At 45.8% G+C, this 14,664-nt stretch overlaps 1 protein-coding gene across 2 annotated transcripts in view; it reads right to left on the reverse strand.

Annotated features, from left to right (window-relative positions):
- The window catches only part of PXYLP1 (2-phosphoxylose phosphatase 1), a 69,554-nt gene that overhangs the window by 36,369 nt on the left and 18,521 nt on the right, over positions 1–14,664 (reverse strand). Inside the window, exons 2-3 of one of the 2 annotated variants that reach the window (XM_044383449.3) lie at positions 12,645–12,767; positions 7,015–7,068 (exon numbers count right to left, since the gene is read on the reverse strand). The gene's annotated coding sequence lies outside the window, so the exon portion shown is untranslated. The remainder of the gene's footprint in view (positions 1–7,014; positions 7,069–12,644; positions 12,768–14,664) is intronic. The other variant, XM_026497150.4, reaches the window with a different exon arrangement.

Raw genomic sequence — 14,664 nt, forward strand, 5'->3', positions numbered from 1 at the left:
AAATCCGAGTCACAGTTTCTGTCCTCCACCCTAGACAGCCTCTACTGCCTGGCCCAGCTCCCCAGGGGATGTGCATGGAAGGCGACAACATTCACCTGCGAACACTGGCCACAGTGTTTTCAAAACATACCCCACTCGGCTACCCTGGCACCTCCCCTTGGCAGCCCTGTACCTTTGCTCTGCTTCTCCAGGGACCAGGGACTTCTAACTGCTCAAAACCATCGTTCCCTAGGTTTCCATTCACAGAGCACCATGTGGGGACCTTGACACAACCTCTTTCATGCTCTGCAGGGCAGACACCTGCGTTTCTAATATGCAGGCAGAAAAGCAAAACTTAAGAGCACAGTTTATTAAGCTGTAGTGACAAGATACAAGACAAGATCTCTGTGCCTTTACAGTTCGTTTTTACGTGTTGTGGTCTCCTCAGCAGGTCTGCGCGCTGATCTAGCTGCAAGTTGTGGATGAACACAGAGCAAGTTAGCTCCTGGCGCGTGCCATCTTCCTTAGGTACTCAAAGACGGCCGACAGCTCCTCGCTAAATAGCCTGTGGGTTTCGGAACCCTCTCATTATCTCGGTCATTCCTGATTGAATTTATTCTACTTTATCAATAACCCTCTTATAAGGTGACCCTTTTAATTTGGGGAGGGTGAGTGGGGTGTGTGGGTGGAGACTGGATCACAGAATGGGGGGAGGTTCAGAGGATATGCCTTCTATGGGGTATCTCTGTACTCCTGACAATAAATTTGCTGGGGTTTTTCTTTATGCCTTCCTCACCCTTCTGTCACCATGCCACCTTCTGAGGCTGCCATCTTGTCCTTTCCATGAACATCTCCAGCGCTCCTGCCTGGGAGATGGCTTTGGGGTCTTTGAGAACTCTCCCGTTAGGAGGCCTCTGCAGCCCTCGCTGCCTAAAGATGCTCTTTCTTGTGGACCACATCAGCAGCATGCTGGGGAAAGACAGGAGCAGCCCTTCGGAGCCAGACAGACCTGGGCCAGAACACTGAGCTTAGTGACACAGGCCAAGTTCTTAATCTCTCTGAGACTCAGTTTCCTCATCTGTGAATTGGGGGTAATCACCTCAGGAGGTTGTGAGGACTAAAAGTCTATGTACAATCCCCAGCATACGACAGATATTCAAAAGACAACGGTTGTTACTAGCATTATTCCCTCCTCATCTTCTCTTGGTTCACTTTGCTGTTTCTTCCTTCCTTCCGGGAGACAGGAAGAGTTTCCTCACCTGTTTGTTGGTTCCTCCAGGTATGTGAGTACTGAAGGTTCACAAGTGTTGCTCTCCTCTCCCTCTGTAGGTCCAGCTCAATGCTGTCTTCAGCCTCTCTCCCTCTGGGCATGGAAAACAATCTTGGGATTGTCATCCACCCATTTCTTGGGAAATCACCCACCTCCGACTTCTAAGCCCAGTGGTGTCCTTTGCTTCTGTGCCTCAGAGATCAGATCTGCCACTTGGTTGCTCTGCATTTGGCTGTGAGAGTGGTGGGTCTTACCAACCGTGCTGGGCCGGGTCTGGCTCTTCAACTACTCCTGACCCCAGCCTCTTGGGGGATTTTCCACCACACTTAGGGCAGGTGAGGCCACCAGAATGACGACTAAGTATTCTGCCTATGGTTTTACCTGACACTGTCTTTTTACACGAGGATGAACCACAAGACTGTGCAGTGTCTTCTGGTGGGCATTAGGTGGAAACAACTACTACTTACTGAGTTAGACGTCAGGCTTATCGCAGGGTGGATCTGTAGCCTTTCTGTATCCATGGCCTGTGTAGTTTCCTCCCACATGCACTCTAAGCTTAGACATGGTATTGACTTTGGCCAATGGGGACAAGAGTAACTGAGCTACAAGCAGAGGCTTGAAAGGTACTTATGCATTGGGGCCTGTCCTCCTTCGCTGCTTTTGGGACGCTAGGACCACCACGGAAAAGATGCGCGGGCTAGCTGGTAGAGGATGAGAGGTCACACGGAGTCAAAGCCCACCCATCACCACACGTGTGAGAAAGGCTGTCCCCGACCATTCCAGCCCGGCCACGCCACCAGCAGATGGGACCAGGAAAGTTGGCCCAGACTTAAAAGAACTGCGGCCAACCCACAGATCACAAGCAAGTATGATGGTTGCTGTTTTAAGCCGCTAAGTTAAGGGAGCTTCGTACGAAACAAAAGCTAACTGATACAACAAAGAAATGGCTCGCATCTTTACGAGGAATTCCTAAGCTAGCGTCTAGAGCTCTGCACCATCATCTACAGAAAGCACACGCAAAGCTCTACTTTTCCACATTCCTTAATAAACTGAGTGCTTTTTTTGGAAAGGAGCTATACTTAGTTCCAGATTTAAAATACTGGGGATGTGTTGGGTTAACCAGATGGCGGGGATGGTGTGCCTGCCTGACTGCTTCTAGTTTTTAGGCTATTGACATCTCTACATGCCTGCAGCTTTTCATTTGACACAGGCTTTAATCTGGGTACACCCACCCTCTTCCCCTTAATACTCTCAGGATTTCTGCACCCTCCCCCTTCTGACCCTCCTTTGGCACCACCAAATACCACATGCCAGGGATGTAGTCATAGTCTCATTCTTTCCACTTGTGCTGGGGACCGGCCTGTGATCACGGCCCCGGGGGTGTGCACAGAGCCTGGACGGGGTGGTGACCTCAAGCCCCAGGAAAAACACACGCCTTCTTCTGGAGCCTATTTTCCTAGAAAACTTGGAAAGGAAGGTCATGCTTTGTTCTTTATTTTTTTTTAATGGCTAAATAAACATGGTATCTAAAATTCACATGGATTTGAAGACATTTGTGTTTGCAGCTGGAGCTAGGACCCCAACGTGTGCGTGCACCCAAGTACATGCTGGTGGGACCTGGGGTGCATGGGTCAAAGAAAAGATACCTTCGGCAGAGACACTTCCTCAGCACGAGAGACAGAGGAGCCCTGACGTGGTGGCAAAGAGGCGGCTCCAGAGACCAGCAGATCTGGGCCAATTCTCTGCTCTGCTGCTTGGTTTCTGTGTGCCCCTCTGACAACTAACTCACTTCATTTCTCTGAGTCCAGGGTCTCGATCTTTAAATGAGAGTGGGAATAAGAAAATGAGAGAGCAGGAAGGCAGAGAGGAGAACAGCAGCAGCCACAGGCAAACACTGTGTTTGCCCGGCTCTGGAGGAATCACACAGATCCTTGCACCATCATCTAGACACAAAGACTTGCCCTTTCCCCCGAGCAACCGCTTCTTCCCCATGCTGTGGCTCCTCTTCCAAATCCTGGCCACTGGCTACTGGCCACTTCTCTACTCGTCAGCCCCAGCCGTCAGGGCAGGCAGCCACGCTTGCAGCCTTGTTCCCGACTGCCCCACCATGGTGAGTCTTCCCTTGGCTGACTCATCCCCTGCCACCACCACAGGTTTTCCAGCCTGGAACATCTGTGTCAGCTTCTGTTGGGCCCCATCCTAGGAAGACAAGGATTACCAGCCAATGGGCTCTGTCTCTGTGGCCCGAGCTCTGGCCCATTCTCTTTTCCATCCGTAGGGAGGAGGCTCGTGCAGCCACTCAAGAAGTCATGCAATCCGTGGGTTTCTTCCGGGCATCTTCCCGCATATTCCTTCCACGGAGGCTCAGGTGCACGCTCCTGGGGTCTACTACGGCTCCTCTGGACACTCCATCCCACTTGTGCAAGTCATGCCAAGTGACGGCCAGGTCTCTGGGTCCACAGTAGAAACCCCAGAGCCTGCTCACTCACAGCCCAGAAAATAAAGTGCATGGGAAGGGTCACTGCTAGAGCAGCAGGGTGAGATGCTGGGATTATGACCTGCTTCAGCACAGCCCTCACATCTCCTTGTCCTCTGACGTCTCTCATGTCCCACCACCTTCCAAGGAAAAGGCGCTCTAGACTCAGTATGGCATCACGACCCAATCTGACTCCTATAAATACTTCTGCAGAAACAACTGTTTTATGTTCCAGGCTGAACATGCAACAGTGGCTAGTAGTCATCAGATGTCTACTGGGCACAGCCTTAGTCCCTGTGCTAAACCCACACAGTAAAAATATCTTAAATCCAGAAATAGAATTATTACTCTGAATTCCTGATGAAACAGCAAAAAATAAACAGAAACCCCAGCCAACTTTAACTTTACAGCAGACTTGAATGGAGAAAGGAAATATTTCAAAACATAATTTTGAAAAAAGGACTAGTTGATAGGTACTTCCCATTATATTACAGTAAGTACCATTTCTGAATTAAGAGGAAAAAGGAACACGTCAAAGGCATTTTTACAAACTACCATTCTACCCCCAGAAATTTCCAAAAGCCCAAGCCCTGGTATGATTTTTACCTCGTAAGAGTGGGAAATGCCACGTCTAATGACTCTGGTTTCAGGGTCCCCTTCAAAGTGTACAGAATTTAGGGTTTTAAACATAACCACAACTGCTTGAAAGAAAAATGTGTATTTAATTATCTCTTATTTGTGTAGTTAAAATACCATTACCAGGAATAGAAAGATGTTATTAAAGAAAATGCTTTAGATGTATTCTATACTTTGATATTTTAGGTCTTAATCACTTTGGCCTAAGTAAATACAGTATTATAATTAAAAAAAAAAAACAAAACCCCAAGGCTATAATTGTGAACTAAATATGAACCAAGCAAAGGTAAAAGCTACATCTTAATATTCCTCTCTATCCAACGTCACCTCGACGTAGAGGTTAATTGCAAAATCAAAGATGCTTGGCTAAAAATACACCAACCTTAAAGTCTGATGGTGGACAAATTTCAGAACCTCCTAGAAAATCCCCAAGGAGGCTGTGGGTTCCTAGCAATTATTCACGTTCCAGTTCCTCAAATTCCAGCTAGTATGCATGCTCAGTTCTAAAGGTTGAAACCAATTCACTCATCTAGTCAATCAATCGATTCAAAACAACATTATTTCTCAAGATCCAGTATGTGTCAGGTATCGTCCGCAGTGCTGTGGACACAGAACACGGGAGACAGGACACAGTTCCGCCATCTTGAAGCTCACTGCTGAAATGTACAAAAGTATATACAGGAGAATGAGAGAAGATCCAGGAATTGCTTTAAAATATTCGGGGGGGGGGGGCAGGCTGAAGAGGAATTAACAAATCAAGACTGGCAAAATGCTGACAATTGCTGGCAAAACTGACAACTGGTTGATGGATTCTCGAGGATATAGTACGCGATCCTCTCTGCTTTTGTGTATGTTGAAGTTAAAAGTTAAAAAAAAGGGGCGCCTGTGGGGCGCCTGGGTGGCACAGCAGTTAAGCGTCTGCCTTCGGCTCAGGGCGTGATCCCGGCGTTCTGGGATCGAGTCCCACATCAGGCTCCAACACTAGGAGCCTGCTTCTTCCTCTCCCACTCCCCCTGCTTGTGTTCCCTCTCTCACTGGCTGTCTCTATCTCTGTCAAATAAAATAAAATAAAATCTTAAAAAAAAAAAAAAAAAAAGGGGGCGCCTGGGTGGCGCAGTCATTAAGCGTCTGCCTTCGGCTCAGGGCGTGATCCCGGCGTTATGGGATCGAGCCCCACATCAGGCTCCTCCGCTATGAGCCTGCTTCTTCCTCTCCCACTCCCCCTGCTTGTGTTCCCTCTCTCGCTGGCTGTCTTTCTCTCTGTCAAATAAGTAAATAAATAAATAAAATCTTTAAAAAAAAAAAAGTTAAAAAAAAAAAGAAAGGAAGCTCATAGTCTGGTCAGTGGAACAACGAGTAAGAAGACCATTACACCATATGAAACCGGTGCCATGAGGCAGAAGCGGGAGTGGGAGGAGGAGGAGACCCATCTCAGCCCAGAGAGGGAGGATGGCTTTCTTGGAAGAGGCTCCGCTGGAGCTCAGTCTTGAAGAGCAGGCTGGAGCTGGTACATTTATGATTGCATTTGAGGAAACCAGAATGAACCAAAGAGACAGCACCAAAGAGACAGCACTGGACTGGCTGTTGGGGGGCGATGGGGGGGCGGTGCTGCCCTGCTTGTGTGTGTCAGGAACCACAGAAGGGAGGTGGGTTAGTCCAGGCACCACACACAGCTGCACGTGCGGTGAGGCTGCTGTGCCCGGGGAAAGGGTCTCACGCCCCCCACCCAGGCCAGCCTACCTGATGACCCCAAGGAGTCCTATTACCAAGGACACCAGACAATACATGCACTGATGCCAACTCCCCCTGGAGCCCCCTCTGCACACAAGGCCACTGACTTCCAGGTCGGAGCAGGAATGTGATCCCAGGATCCAGGCCACCGATCAGTGCCCGCTGAAGGGACAGGCAGGCTTCCTGACCCTCATTTTCTGGGGCCAGGGTTCTGTGTCTTCCCAGCCCCAGCCTCCTCTGGGAATACAGGACAGGAGCAGGCCAGAGGCCTTGTGCTCCTCTCACCTGGCGACGGCTTAAAGGACGTCTACTGGGTGCGTGGTGTGTCTCCCCTTGCACATTCTGCACTTTGCCCCACGGCTGACCCTCCCACAGCTCCTCTCTCACCAGGGCACTCTCCTCCTAAAGGACAGCCTGTCTTCTCCCCTGGGGTAGTGAAAGGTGATGTAAGCTATGACAACGTCAAGCCTAGATGTGACAGGAGTGGCAGCAGCCATCTCCTGGCTCTGGGTAACAGTGTGGGGGGCACTCAATGCTGCAGATTGATCCCCAAAGTGGCCCAGGATAAAGGGTAACATCAGGCCCAAGGCTCGTTGGCCCTCCTTGCATGGTTTGCTGTGATCTGGCCGCACCCCACAAATCCCACCTCATGTCCCAGCCCTTCCCACAACACGTAGTTAAGCTTGTGGGCTCAGGGATCGGTTGGCTAGGTCTAGAGCCTTTCTTGAACCCTTCTGGAGCCACAGTTTCCCCATCGATGAAACGGGAACAACCACAGGCTCCACCTCACGTGTTGTGTTAGGGACAGTGAGGTTACCAGGTGTGAGGGACCCAGCACACTACCTGGTTCCTAATAAACGCCAACTAAGTTAGCAGTGACTTCGCCTACAGTCTTAATACCCACCACCTATGAGGTACTCACCCTGCTTCGCCTTCATCTCTGCCCCCACTCTAGAAACAGGACGGCTACGGGACCCTGCCAGAGAAGGTCAGAGTCAGGAGAGGTTTCAAACATCACCTGATTCAAGTCCTGTGGTTGACCAGGAGAGGCTGGGACAGGTCAGAACTGGCAAAGGCTCCAGGCTGCTCAGGGAGACTGGCTCTTGTGACCCCAATCCTTGCTTCACAATCAGAGCGGTACCCAGCACGCTCTCCTTGTTACGTGCTGCCTCTCCACTGCAGAGGACATACTATGTGGCAGGAACTCCTGTCTCCCAGTGTCTACTTGCCCTTTCTTCTTCCTAAGGGAATCCTCTTGGTTTTAGCTAGATACACAGCCACCCAGCTAGAGATGATATTTCCCAGAGTCCCTTGCAACTGGTTGTTGCCACGTGATCAAGTCTGAGCCAATGAGTTGTGACTGGAAGTTATTATATGCAACTCTGGGTCAAAAGAAGGCTGTCTGCCCTATCTCATTCATTCTGACCTGTCTGCTTCGTCATTTCCCATGCTCCGAATCACTGGCGTGGTGGTAAACCAGCTTTCTTGATGCCCGTGGAGACAACATCCTAGTGGATAACAGAGAAGAACCCTGAATGACCTCATGGGGCAGACTACCCATTTCCTTGACTGTCTACCAGTCCAAACTGTTTTGGGAGAGAAGAAGCCATCTCACAACCTTTTAAAAATCATTGTTATTTCACTTCTGTGAAAGCAGTCAAACCAATATCCTCACTGGAACCTGCCACTAGCACTAAATGACACTGGTCCTCTTCATGGGGGCTCCCTCTGTAGGCAGTGATGAATAAACACACACATTTATGACAAACTGCATTCGGCGAAAAATCTCACCACACTTTTTAAAATGTCACTCTTAGATATGATATACATGAGTCGTGGTTGTGATAACCTTTGTTCTTTTAGAGTTTTATTTTTTATTTTATCTTAAATTATTTATTCATCTATGAAGGTGGCTTGGCTGCAGGTCACAGAAAACCCTCGCTAACGCAAAGGGACTCATCCATATTCTCACACCATGAGTCATGGTGTGAGGAATGGCGGCTCTGAGATTAGTTAATTCAGCACCCCAAAAGCATCATCAGGAAGCCAGGATCTTTCCATCTCTGGACTCTGCCATCCTGTCTTTGTCCTGTCCCCCCACGGTTTTAAGATGGTGGCCACACTCTCAGGCGTCACTGTCACACTGGGCAACCTGCAGAGGGGGAAGGGACAGTCCTGCACATTTCTACTGAAAGCAAGGAAGGCCTTCCCAGAAACCCTCCAGCGGACTTCCCCTAATGTCTAACTGCCAGAACAGTGTCACGGGCCCACGCGCAAACTCATCACTGGCACCGGGAATGGACCACAGTGATTGAGTGACACCAACTGGGATTCACCTTCTTCCTGGCAGAGGACCGTGGAGGAAGGGAGAGGGTGGAGGCCTGCACAGAATCAGAATTCTGTTAGGAACAAGGGAGCAAGGGGAAGTCTGCAATAACCCACAACTGGAGAAGATGCGACATCACACTATTATTCTGAAAAAATAACGACAGTACCAGCACTTTCCAGATCTAGCAATCAAAGCACATACAGTCCTAAGTATGTTTAAGAGGCATCAGCACTGGTCCGCTCAGGCGTGATTCGGCAGTGACAAACAGCCGAGCAGCACCCCTCACACGGCGCAGGTCCTACCAACACGACCGTTTCCTCTATATGTTACTTGTGTTTAAATATGCAACATGAAGTATTTACCTACCGTTTCTTTCCAAGAAGGATCTGAGGCAGATAATCTATAGATTTAGTATTTTTAATCCCTGAAATATTACAGTTGTTTTCTCCCCATTTCTGAACTATACATTCCTACCACTCTCTCGAGGCTCCCCCCCACCCCAGCTCTACAAAGGATAAACTTGTCAAGGTGTCTGATCACTTCTCAGGACCAGAACAGATTGAAATAACTAATTCATCAAGCCAGGATTTCCAATCTTACGTATTCCTCAGTGATCTTTTTCTGACACTGTGGGAGAAGCCTGTGCTCCAGCCAATGTCACCGCTTTGCTCCTTCTTAAAGTTGCAGCAGTAGTGACATCTGAAATTGGCATACTCTGACTTTAGAATGTCAAGAGCAACTCTAAGTACCTCAACAAAAAAAGGGAGAACATGCAGTTGGCATGATTTACTCATCACAAAGTGACTTAAAAATACAGCTGATTCTTTAATTTGCAAGCAAACTGTGTCAACTAAGAGTTTGTTACAATGTCAAGGAAAGCACAAAACATTCAATAGGCAGGGCTGTAAAATGAGACATGCAAATGAACAATGAAGGTTTGCAGGTAAAAGCCAAATTTTACAGGCAAAAAATAAGAAGAGAATTCCAGCGGTGCAATGTGAATCAGGCCCGCCTGGAAGTGCGGCTTGCAAGAAGTAACACTGTCTCTATTTGCCTCTATTTGCAGGGATGGAGACAGAGATATATAGATATATAGATATAGATATATAGATATATAGATATATAGATATATAGATATAGATATGACACAACCTAACCACCAAAAAAGTGTCAGAGTTAATAAATGAATTCAGTAAAGTTGCAGGATACAAAATTGCTTTCCGAAAGCTGTGTTTTCCAGGTTAACAATACCACGCAGAAACGGGATTTTGTTCTGGGTGGACACATGAATGGGGCACTGATGCATGCTACAGATCAAGGTGTTTTGCCCAATGAGGCCTTTTTCAGGCTTGAAGCACACTTACCTACAGAGCTTTGACTAACCCCGGTGCTCAATGCCAGCTCATTCCATGACTCCATCATGATGAGGCATGGAGAACCAGGTCCCCTGTGGACCATCATTACCAAAGCCCGGGGCAGGAACTCCATGCACTTAAAATATGTTTTAGAAAACTTCTGGATGGTTCAGTGGGAGGTTGACAGCATCCGTGTCAGTACAGAATGAGCTCTCCTGCTCCAGGAGGTGGTCAAGTGTGGGTAGTCACCTGCTGGCAATACTGTGGGGGACTGACACATGGATGACCTCTAGGAGCCCTCCATGTACCTGAGATCCAAGGATGCTCTGGTTCAGATCCCAAAGTAACCTCTCAAAACTTTTTTTTGGGGGGGGCTCCTTTGCACTTACAAACTCTACAAAAACAGAGCTAAGGGGACTGTCACACAGAATCACAGACATTTAGCTTGGGAAAGAATGTGAATTGCTATCTAGTCCGAACTCACTTCCAGTAAAGTAGGGACTAACACTGTTATAAGCTCCAAAACTTTGATTCGGCTTAGGTTAAACCTGTAATTAAACATAAGCCTCAAAGTCAATGGTATTCATCATACACAATGGTGAAAAGCTGAGAGCTTTTCCTCTTAGATTAGGAAAAGACAAGGATGCCACTCTCACTTTTATTCAACATAGTACTAGAAACCCTATCCAGAGCCTAGGTAAGATAATGAAATAGAAGACATCCAAATCAGAATGCAAGAAGTACCGCTGTCTCTATTTGCCTCTATTTGCAGGGATGGAGACAGAGATATATAAAGATATAGATAAAGATATAGATATAGATATAGATATGACACATCTTAACCACCAAAAAGCTGTCAGAGTTAATAAATGAATTCAGTAAAGTTGCAGGATACAAAATCAATGTATGTAAATCAGTTGCGTTTCTATACACTAACAACAAATCCTCAGAAAGAGAAACTAAGAAAACAATCCCACTTACAATTGCACCAGAAAGAATAAAATATCCAAAATATATAAAGAACTCATACAACTCAACAGCAAAAAACAAAACAAAACAAACAGAAAACCCCAATTTGATTAAAAAAACGTGCAGAGGAACTGCATAAACATTTTTCCAAAGAAGATGTGGAAATGGTCAACAACTATATAAAGAATGCTCAACATGACTGATCTACAGAGAAATACAAAATACAATTCAAAACCACAATGAGATATCACTTCATATCTATTAGAATGGCTATTATCAAAACAATGGCTATATTACAAGAGATAGTAAGTGTTGTTGATGAGAACATGGAGAAAAAGAACCCTTGTGCACTGCTGGTGGGAATGCAAACTGGTGCAGTCTCTGTGGAAAACTATATGGAGGTCCCTCAAAAAATTAAAAACTGAACTACCATATGATCTGGCAACCCCACTTCTGGGTATACATCCGAAGGAAACAAAGTATCTTGAAAAGATACCCTATGTTCATGGCAGCATTATTTGTAATAGCTAAGACATGGAAACAAATTAAGTGTCCATTGGCAAATAAATGGTTAAAGAACGTGTGTACTATAGATAATGGCATATTATTCAGTCATTAAAAAAGAAGGAAATCCTATCATTTGCAACAACATGGATGGACCTTGAAGGCATTACGCTAAGTGAAATAAGTCATATAGGGAAAAGCAAATAATGTGTGATCTCACTTATATGTCGCATCTAAAAAAGCTAAACTCAGAGAAACAGAGAAGAGTTTGGTGGCTGTCAGAGGCAGGGGTGGGGGTTAGGGAAAATGGGTGAAGGTGGTCAGGTCAAAAGGTAGGAACTTCTGGTTATAAGATAAATAAGACCTGGGGGTGTAATGGATAGCATGGTGACTATAGTTAACAATATTCTATTGCATATTTGAAAGCTGCTGAAAGAGTAAATCTTAAGGGGCTTCTGGGTGGCTCAGTAGGTTAACTGTCTGCCTTCAGCTCAGGTCATGATCCCAGGGTCCTGGAATCAAGCCGCACATCGGGCTCCCTGCTCAGTGGGGAGCCTGCTTCTCCGTCTGCCTCTGCTGCTCCCCCTGCTGTGCTCTCTCTCTCCCTCTCTCTCTGGGTCAAACACATAAATAAAATCTTAAAAAAAAAAAAAAAAGTAAATCTTGAAAGTTTTCAATACAAGAAAAAAAACTGCAAGTGTGTGAGGAGATGGCTGTTAACCAAACTTGCGGTGATCATTTCACAATATATACATACATTAAATCTTTATGTTGTACACCTTAATACAATGCTACATGTCAATTATATCTCCATAAAACTGGAAAGGAAATAGGATATAACTTGATGTCGAGTAAATAGAAATGCACCGTGTTAATAAAATAATCCAAAGGAAAAAAAGCACACTTGGGAACAACATTATAGAAGAGAGAGCTTCCACTCAAATCTGTGTGGAGCAGAGGTCCCACCTCTCTCTTTCATCAACCCCATCCTTGATACCACTGTCTTGGAACCAAACTGGACTGCTTTTATACAGGAAAAATAATCCACTATGTTAAGCCACTGAAATTTAAGAATTTGTTATAGTTGCTTAACAAAAATCCTAATACTTGTCTGTATACATAGGCTTTTGATAAAGATTAAACAAAATAATATATATAAAACACCTGAGTCATAATAGCTCAAAAATGGTTAATTTCTTTCCATTTGTGGGCTGCTACCGCCTGAAAACACACCAATAAAATCAATTTTTTGGCTTTGGAGCAAGACTTTTCTAGGAATATTCAAATGCACAGATTGGGGCCAGCTCTATAAACTTATTATCAAGCAAAATTTTCAGGAGAATTCTGGTCATTTACATCTTTAAATCACTCTGTCATCTGGAACATGGTACTTACCTTGAAACCTAACTTGAAGCTGAGAGAGGTAAAGACCTTGAAACAAAGATGTCACTTGGTGGATGGCAGGCCTTTCCAAGTCTTCCAGAGGGGGCCATGCTTACCTGTAAATCACGAGGGGTTCTAAAAAAAAAAAAAGAAAGAAAGAAAAGGAAGTCAATGGTACTTAATGAGAAACGTGGGGGCAGAAGCTGTTCACACCAGTGCTTCCGAGAATGCCAAGCATCAGGGGGGCCACGATCTTTGTTTACACATCAGTTTTCACAAACTTAAGCTAAATCAACGAATCCTTATTCTGTATTATCATCATAAAATTGAGTTCCTGAGTATGTCTACGAAACAGAGCAAGGAGCTATCCTGTAATATTGAGGCTTGTTTAAATAGTCATCTTCCAAGGTTCCCTGCTTATTAATTGGGCACTATTCATTGGGAACTGTTGCTCTGTTAGCTGGGTGTTACAGGACACCATGATGGTAGCAACGTTTGCAGCAGACCGTGTTCGGCTAACAGTGTTGTGAGCCCTGTGGGCTATGGAAGATTGGCTCTGCCCACCAACTTTGGGATAACCAACCACAGACTGACCCGTCACTGACGTTATTGTAACGTGCTTAATCAGGTTAGAGATCTATGCTTCCTCTTCTGAAATTAGGAACACACCTGAAAGTCTTCTTCTGTAAGAAAAATCATTCTAACAGATAAATTTAAAAACATGATGCAAAATCTTGTTCTTCGCAGAGGTCTGTCGTTTTCTGTTCACTGAGGTATAAATTTACATATAACATTAGTTTCAGATGCACGACATAATGACTCGATATTTGTACATATTGCAAAATGATCACTACAACAAGTCTAGTTAACATTCCTCACCATAGTTAACATTCACCACCACACACAGTTATCATTTTTTTCTTATATGAGACACTTCTAGGATCCACTCTTAGCAACTTGCAAATATGCAATACAGTATTACTAACCATAGTCACCATGCTGTACATTACATCTCCATGACTTAATTATCTTATAATCAGAAGTTTGTACCTTTTGACCCCCTCATCACCCATTTTGCCTAACCGCCTCTGGCAACCATTAATCTGATCTCTGTATCTATGACCTCATTTTTCTTTTTTTTTAAGATTCCACGTATAAGTGAGATCATAGGACTATCTTCTATAATCTCCCTGGCAGGTGTCATCAAAACTTTGGGCCTTTAGCAGTTTCCTATAATGCTCTTAGGATGATGACCAAACCCTTCCTGTGGCTTACAAGGCCCCAGTGTCAGTCCAGGCTCACCTCAGCCCCACACTATAGCCCTCCAGTCACCCTAGCCATCTCTAAACCCCACGAAAGGGTCTTGTTTTTTGGGGATTTGGTGTCTGTGTCCATGTATGTCCTCTGATGACCCGATTAGGAGGTAGGTCAGCTGGGCAGATGCCTGGAGTGCCAGTCCACGGGGCATCAACCCCCCTCCCCGCAAGAAAGAGCCAGAGATGAAGAAAACTATGCCTTTCTGGAGCTATTTGGGGCAGGGGAAGAAAGTGGGACCCCCAAGAGGCATGCTGGAGCCAGGACACAGGCCATAAGACTGTCTCCTTTGGAGGACTCTGGTAAGCTGAGGCAGGCAGGTAGGTTTAAAGCCAAGGATGAGGGCCACCTGGGTGACTCCGTTGGCTAAGTGTCTGACTCTTGGTCTTGGCTCAGGTCATGATCTCAGGGTTGTGAGATGGAGCCCAGTGTCGGGTTCCCCATTTAGCATGGAGTCTGCTTGAAGATTCTCTCCCTCTGCCCCTCCCCCACTCGTGTGTGTACTCTCTCAAATAAATAAATAAATCTTTAAAAAAAAAAGTGAAGGATGAAAAGCATGAGAGTGTAGTGGTTCTAGAGCAAATCTACAAATTTTCTGTCACATTTCCCAACAAAAGGGGCTTCTAGGTCCCCTGAGCAGGCCTCAGGACTACCTTAATAGAATGGGGCAGAAATAATGCTGTGTGACCTCCAAGACCAGGTCAGAAGAGTCCATGAG

Source organism: Ursus arctos, unplaced genomic scaffold (genome assembly GCF_023065955.2).
Source record: "Ursus arctos isolate Adak ecotype North America unplaced genomic scaffold, UrsArc2.0 scaffold_20, whole genome shotgun sequence".
Classification (NCBI taxonomy): Eukaryota; Metazoa; Chordata; class Mammalia; order Carnivora; family Ursidae; genus Ursus; species Ursus arctos.